The following is a 7,437-nucleotide window of genomic DNA, read 5'->3' as shown; positions in this document are numbered from 1 at the left end:
CAAGAGGATTGCTAGGAGTTCTGGGGGACAGAATGGGCCGGAAGGTTTAGAATAGGATGGTGACCCGCAAGGCGTGGAGACTGCTCACACCTGTTGGCTACTGGCTATTGACTCAGTTCGAGCCCCCCTAGACAGGACTAGCTGCAGACAGAGAGGGACCCGCGGGGCAGGAGGGGCTGACCCCGCCCAGGGCTGGAGGGGCGGCGCTCCTGTCCTCTGGGCTCAAGCCACCGCCCTCCAGGGCCTCAGTAGCTGCCCGCCGCTTCGGGAGCCAGAGGTACTTGGGTCTCAGGGACAAGGCAGAGGGCAGGGGGATTTCGTTGGGATCTGGAGCAACCCTGTTCCAGGCCGGAAAGGGAGGTGAGCAAGACACCAGGGACCGGGGTCCCCACCTGGCCACCTGTTCCACAGACGACAATTGTGCAGGCATCACTTCTGTGCCGTGGTCCCTCAGCCACCGCCCGCACCCGAGATGCGCCCCGAAGTTGAGCGCGGCGCGGCGCGAGCTAGTCTGGGGCCTGTCGGAGGACGAGGTCCACGGGGGAGGGGGCAACTGGGGACCCCAAAGCGCTGCTCAGGGACGTTGGGCGAGCAGGAGCCCTGGGAGGTCGCGGCGGGGCGCGTCCGGGAGAGGAATGGAATGCTGTGCGCTGCAGGGAGGGCTTTGGGCTGGGAGTCGGCGCTGGGCTCTCCGGATGCTCTGGCTTGGACCCGCACCGGGAAGGGTCTTCAGGTGGAGAGGGTAGCCTGGGAAAAGCTGGCATGGAGCCGCCGATCCCAGCGCTCGGTCCCAGATCATCACGCTCCCGCTTCTCCCCTTCAGATGAGACCAATTGAGGTGAGATTGGAAGTCGGATGGGGTTGAAAAGAGGCTGCGCCTGGGAGAATTATCCTATCCACCCCTCTTCACTGTTAGGGCAAACCCCCTTGCCTCAGCGTCGTCGTATGTCATCTAGAGCTAGAAGTTCTTCTCATTCCTTGGTAGATTCCACTGAGCCTCTTGCCCGCTCTCAAAAGTCTCTTTTTCATCTCTCCTCTCTCACATCCACAGCAATCCAGCTGCTGCAATCCCAACCGGTTCCCTCCGGGTACCTCTCCTCCGCCCCCTGCTCTGACCTTTCTGCTCTCTCCTCCCAAAGAATGGGGACTCCAATATTGCAGAGCTGCCCGCCACCAGTGCACCCGCACTTCCCCCAGCCTCTGACCTTCCGCCGCACAAATCCTATAAAGAAAAGTTCTTAAACCAAAGACCAAAACGCACAGGAACTGGAAGGCAGAGAGAGAACCCCGCTCCCGGTTTGTTTGTTTGTTTGTTTGCTTGTTTGTTTGTTTTAGAACGTTTCTTCAATGCCTCAAGGGCTGGTCCCTGCCTGGAGAGCTCAGTATGAAAGGTACCTATTTGGAAATATCGTAGTTTGCTTAATTTCTTTGAACTAATTATGGCTCTGCAGCTGTCTAGGTTGATGAGGATTACCCAGAGCAAGATTGCTCACTCGTGGGAGGAGTGATGAATGTCCCAGGATGTGGACAGGGTTTGTTGAATCTCTAGAGGTAACTGTGACCTACCGTATCACCCCCAAAACAGCCTCGTCTTAGGGGGGGTGGAAGTGGAAGAGGGGGTTCCCAGTCTCCACTTTCAATGACCCCAAGTAACAGCTTTACTTACAGAGCCTCCTCAACTGCCTGGGTTTTTTGTTGTTAATGCATGTGGTTCTTTTAGATACTGTTACCCTTTGTTTTGAGACAGGGTCTCACTGTGTAGCCCAGGCTGGCCTCGAACTCAGAGATCTGCCTGCCTCTGCCTCCAGAGTGCTGGGATTAAAGACCTGTGTTACCATGCCCACCTAGATTCTGTTACATCATTATAAATGCAGGCAGTTTATGAATGGTTAGGTTTTCCTCAAAAAACGAATTAGCTGTTCAGTGTGTGAGACCATTTCACCAGTTGGCTCTGCTGAAGCCCCTTGCCTGAGCACACTTCCTCAGACTGTGGTTAGGTGTCTCTATTTTCCCCAGAATGGAAACCAGTGAGTCAAACAGCGAGCAGCTAAGAGTTTGTGTGGTATTTATCAGGTGCATGAGCTCTTCAGTGGTTTGCCCCTTGGCTGCTCTTTGGCAAAGTGTGTCTTCCTTACTGTAGTCTGCATGAATGTTTGAGGAGCTGGGGTGTTTTGTTTTTGCTGTTTGGTTTGGTTTCTAATTTATTTATTTTACTATATATGAGCATTTTTGCCAGTTGGTATGTGCACCCCACCCATGCATGGTGTCCTTGGAGATCAAAAAGGGTGTCTGATCTCCTGGAACTGGAGTCGAGAAGTCACTATGTGGTTGCTGGGAATCAAACCTGGATCCTCTGAAAAAGCTGAAGTGTTCTTAACTGCGGAGCCAGTCCCAGGAGCTGAGTTTTATTAGTTTGTTTAGGGTTGTTTGTTTTAAGAGAGAGTATCACGTAACACAAACTACATAGTTTCTAACATGCCATATAACTTTAAGGCTAGCCTTAAATTTTCAATTCTCCCACCTCGAGAATCCTGGGACTACGGAGACCATCATGGCCGATTTATAGGGTGCTGGGGACCAAACCCAGGGCTTCCTTCATAGTAGTAGTCTAGAAACTAGATTCCACCCCCAGCCCCGAGAAACAGGTTTTTAATTTTCATTTTACTTTATCTCCGTGTGTGTGAGCACCGGGAAACTTGGCTGCATTTAGAAGCTGATTGGGAACAGCTAGAAAAGAACTCTGCAGGAGGCCCTGGTGTAGGAAGGGGGCTGACTGGTCTATTGACCTCAGGGAGGCCGCAGGGTACCCAGGAACTGGGAAGAAAGAACCTATTTCGGAGGGAGGTAGTGGCAAGAACTGAGAAAGGGGCTTAGAGAAAAACTCTTTGAACTAGTTATGAGCACCTTTGGGGAAGATGGGACGCCTCAGGGGAGGGCAAAGCTTCTGCACCCAGATGAAAGATCTTTTAGTGCCTTCTGCTAGGATTAGACTGGCTGTCCTCGCCCACGTGAGACACCCCTCCTCCCTCACTCACACACTGACAGACACAGACACACTAGAGACGGAGAGATACTCGCAGGTGGTTGTTTCCCTTCTGAGCTTTCTGTCTGGTAAATCTCAAGAAGTGGAGCCCAACGGAGTGCCCCTTTCTCTTTCCCAGGGGACCTTCATTTCCATCTGGTCGGAGCCATATCCTCAGAGCTGGGAGAAGGGTCTTTTCTTCCATTGCAGGGGTCTGTACACCCTCGAGCCTGTAGCTCTTCCCTGGGCCCCAGTTCTCCCACTAGCTCTCTCCATCCAACCACGCGGTCTCTGAGGCCACACCTCCCTGTGTAAACTGGCGAATGGGAAGCTTGGAGAACAAAGAGCGCCAAGCAAGCTGGAGACGGGAAAATGATAAAAGGGCAGAAGACATTCATTGTTCCAAAGCAGGTGTGGTGGCTCACCTCTGCGGAAGTAATAAGAGGAGTTTAAAGTCTGTGTAGCTAGTGGGGGTGGGACATGAGGGGGTGAGGAAGAGAGGCGGCGAGGGGAGAGAGGGCGGGACAGAGAAGGGGACGCTCAGAAGCACGTCTCCAGGTGTTAGTGTTCCATTGCTCTGTCCAGAAGGTCCCTGGTGGCAGCCCCACAGGGGCCAGATTCCTTACTCTCAGTTGAGACAAAACTCAGGAACCAGCCTTTTTCATCACAGTGACACTGAACCCCCCTGCTCCAGGGCAGTCCCGGGAGATTGACCCCTTTCAACTGCTAAATGATGTTTGAACCCCACCCAGCATTTCCAGTTCCCAGCTATGCCTCGGTTTTCAACTCTTTTTAAGATTACAAACCGAGGATCTGGAGAGATGGCTCCACAGTTAAGAGCACTGACTGTTCTTCCTAGAGGTCCTGAGTTCCATTCCCAGCAACCGCATGGTGACTCACAACCATCTGTAATGGGATCCAATGCCTTCTTTTGGTGTGTCTGAAGACAGCGACAGTGTACTCACATAAATAATAAATACATCTTTTAAAAAAAACTTATAAAAATGTTACAAATTGAACCCAGTGTGGCAGCTCACATCTTTGATGCCAGCACTTGGGAGGCAGAGGCAAGTGGATCACTGAGTTTGAGGCCAGCCTGGTCTACAGAGCGAGTTCTAGAATAGGCAAAGCTACACAGACAGGACCCCCCACCTCCCAAAAAAACCTAAATTAGATTGAGGGGCAATATCTGTAGGGTATGTTTTGGGGGCAGTTTGCAGCCTGAATACAAGCTGGCGAGCAATTAGCATTTGAAAGTCATCAAACACCCTCTCTATGCCAGACCCTAGTTATTCCGAAATGTGTATTGTTTCTGGCTGTGGTCAGAACTTCACCTAACGTGCACATCCCACCAAAATCCTAGCTGAGTCTGGTGTCTGAGCAATCCGAGCGCCCCCCAAGCCCCCTCCCCAACTTCTGGTGACCACTTTGCTACCCACTTCTGAGATTGATGTATTTAACCTCTGGGGGATAAAATAAAAGACTTCTCGCCTGAGAAAAATGCCTCACAGGCTGAAGCAAACTGATCCCAGTGTGATGCTCCCGGAGGGCCCCTGTGAGGGTGTGGGCAGGCAGGTGGGAGGACAGGCTGTCACTGTGTCTGTAAAGTGCCGTTTACCTGCCTTTGACCCAGAACTCTCCTTTCCAGGAGCTAGCCACATGGGAGCAATTACAGATTTTCTAAAGATGTTAAGTTTGAGGATGTAAGTGGGACCCGCTTGCTGAGGCGTTTCCAAAAGCTCGAAGGTAGAAACCACTTCTGGCATCAAAGCGGGGAAATAGGAGTGAGGTAGGCAGCAATCATCACCGACAGGAAGCAGTAATGCTCTGGAGATAGGAGACTGGCTACATCAACATAGGGGCTTCCCTTCTCACAGACTCATCCTTAGCTACCCATGAGGCATTGCGCTAGAATCCCAGAACACTAAAGTAGCTTTTACAAGATAGCACGTGTTTGCTCGTAGCCTGTGCCCATCTTCCATGTTTTTCATTTAATTTCTTTGATATTGACTTGAACCCAAGGCCTTGTGCATTGTCAGGTCCAAAGAAACCCAGGACAAGCCTCGCTCAGTACCTATGGCTCCTCCCAGCACTTCTGGACCAGCCCTCATGGGGTAGCTAAGGATGAGTCTACCTTAAACCTCTCCAACCCAGGGCCCTGCTTCTCGTTCCTATATAAACCTGCCATTCAGCCTGTGAATTCTCTTGGTTCTGCTCTTCTCTCCATCCTCAGCTTCTCATTCAGTCGACTGACCCTCCTCCTCCCTCATCTCAGGGTCCCCGTTCAGTCTGGACTCTGCCAGATGCCTCTGACTGTATTCTCCCTCACATCTGCAATAAAAACCTTCTCCTCAACCATACCTAGGCACTGTAATGTCCTCGTTTGCCTTCATGCATGCCACAAATATACTCTGCTATTGAGGTAACATACCCTTCCGTGTACTTATATTTTAAAAATCATTGTTGCATATGTGTATGATGTATATGTACACATGCATGTGTGTGTGTATGTGTGCACGTACACACGTGTGTGGAGATTAGAGGACAATACCAGAGTTGATTCTTCCACTGTAGGTATCAAGGATTTAGCTCAGATTGCTCTCATGACTTTAAAAGCAAGTACTTTTATCTCAGGAGCCATCTCCCTGCCCCCACGCCTATTATTATTAGTCTGGTTTTATGACTTGGCACAAGCTAGAGTCATCAGAGAAGAAAGAGACTCAATTGAGAAAGTACCTTCATAAGATCCAGCTGTAAGGCATTTTCTTTTTTTTTTTTTAAAGATTTATTTAGCACTTTATTCAGACACACCAGAAGAGGGCATCAGATCCCATTACAGATGGTTGTGAGCCACCATGTGGTTGCTGGGATTTGAACTCAGGACCTCTGGAAGAGCAGTCAGTGCTCTTAACCACTGAGCCATCTCTCCAGCCCTTTTTTTTTTTTTGGTTCTTTTTTTCGGAGCTGGGGACCGAACCCAGGGCCTTGCGCTTCTTAGGCAAGCGCTCTACCACTGAGCTAAATCCCCAACCCCAGGCATTTTCTTAATTAGTGATCAATGGGGGAGGGCCCAGGCCATGGTGGGGGGGGGCATCCCTGGGCAGGTGGTCCTTGGTTCCATAAGAAAGCAGGCTGAGCAAGCCAGGGGAAGCAAGCCAGTAAGCAGCACCCCTCCATGGCCTCTGCATCAGCTCCTGTCTCTAGGTTCCTGTCCTGACTTCCCCTGATGAACAGTAATGTTTGGAAGTATAAGCCAGATAAACCCTTTCCTCCCCAACCTGCTTTGTAATCGTGGTGCATCGTTGTTTCATTGTAGCAATAGAAACGCTAACTGTGATACCATACAAGATGCATTGTTTTTTCTTTTCTATTTTTCGGAGCTGGGGACTGAACCCAGGGCCTTGCACTTGCTAGGCAAGCGCTCTACCACTGAGCTAAATCCCCAACCCCACAAATGCATTCTTAACCTCCAGCCTTTCTAAAGCCAGTGTTTGGGGTCTTGCCGATCTAAGCAGGTGAGAGATGTTTTCTGAATGTGTCTGTTTTCATTTCTCCCCCATTGAAAAGTGTCCTTGGGAGCGAAGGATGGGGCTCAGTTGGTGAATTGTCTGTGCAACATTCATAAAGCTCTGGGCTTGGCAAAACCAGTAAGGTGGTTCGCCCTAACACTCGGGGTGGAGGCAGGAAGATCCGGAGTTCAAAATCTTCCTTAGCTACATAGTGAGTTTGAGGTCAATAGGGCACCTTGAGACACAGTTTCAAAAACAACAATAAAATAACTACCCTTGGGGCTGGGAATTTAGCTCAGTGATAGAGCACTTGAGCAAGTGCAAGGCCCTGGATTTGGTCCTCAGCTCCGGTGTGGGGGGGAATTACCCTTGATCTTGCATAATTATTAAAGGGTCATATTTTGTGTGTGTCCAAATTGTCCCTTGCCCATTTTGGGGGTGGGAGCGGGCAGGTCCAGCAGAACTTCTCAGGGTGTTCGAAGTTTGGCTTGGAGGATCATCCTATGTTCAAGTTAGCATGTGTACACGTGTTTTTCTATCTCTGCTCCGAAACTTCCTAAAGACGTGGAGGAGGGGGCTGGAGAAAGGGGGCGCAGTTAAGAGCACTTGTTCTTTTTTTGCTTGTTTGTTTCGTTTTGTTTGAGACAGAGTTTCTCTGCTTAGCCCTGGATATCCTGGAATTCTCTGTAGACCAGGCTATCCTGGAACTCCGAGATCCCCCTGCCTCTGCCTCCCAAGTGCTGGATTTAAGGGCATGTCCCACCACTCACTGGTCTTTCCTCTGAAGTGTTAAGTTGTCCGTCACCCCACCCCCCATCCCATCCCTTCTTCTAGCCTACTGGAACTCTGTGCAGCCTGGCCTTGAATTCCTGATATTTTTCCCCTCTGCCTCCACCTCCCTAGTGC

At 50.5% G+C, this 7,437-nt stretch overlaps 1 protein-coding gene across 3 annotated transcripts in view; it reads left to right on the top strand.

The window, feature by feature from the left end:
* Positions 1 to 207: 207 nt before the first annotated feature.
* A4galt (alpha 1,4-galactosyltransferase) overlaps positions 208 to 7,437 on the top strand; it is a 24,347-nt gene continuing 17,117 nt past the window's right edge. For 2 of the 3 annotated variants that reach the window (XM_006242117.5, XM_006242118.5), the window contains exon 1: positions 208 to 360. The gene's annotated coding sequence lies outside the window, so the exon portion shown is untranslated. The remainder of the gene's footprint in view (positions 361 to 7,437) is intronic. The other variant, XM_017595081.3, reaches the window with a different exon arrangement.

The sequence above is a fragment of the Rattus norvegicus genome, chromosome 7, assembly GCF_036323735.1.
Source record: "Rattus norvegicus strain BN/NHsdMcwi chromosome 7, GRCr8, whole genome shotgun sequence".
Lineage (NCBI taxonomy): Eukaryota > Metazoa > Chordata > Mammalia > Rodentia > Muridae > Rattus > Rattus norvegicus.
This window is presented reverse-complemented; position numbering and strand designations above follow the sequence as displayed.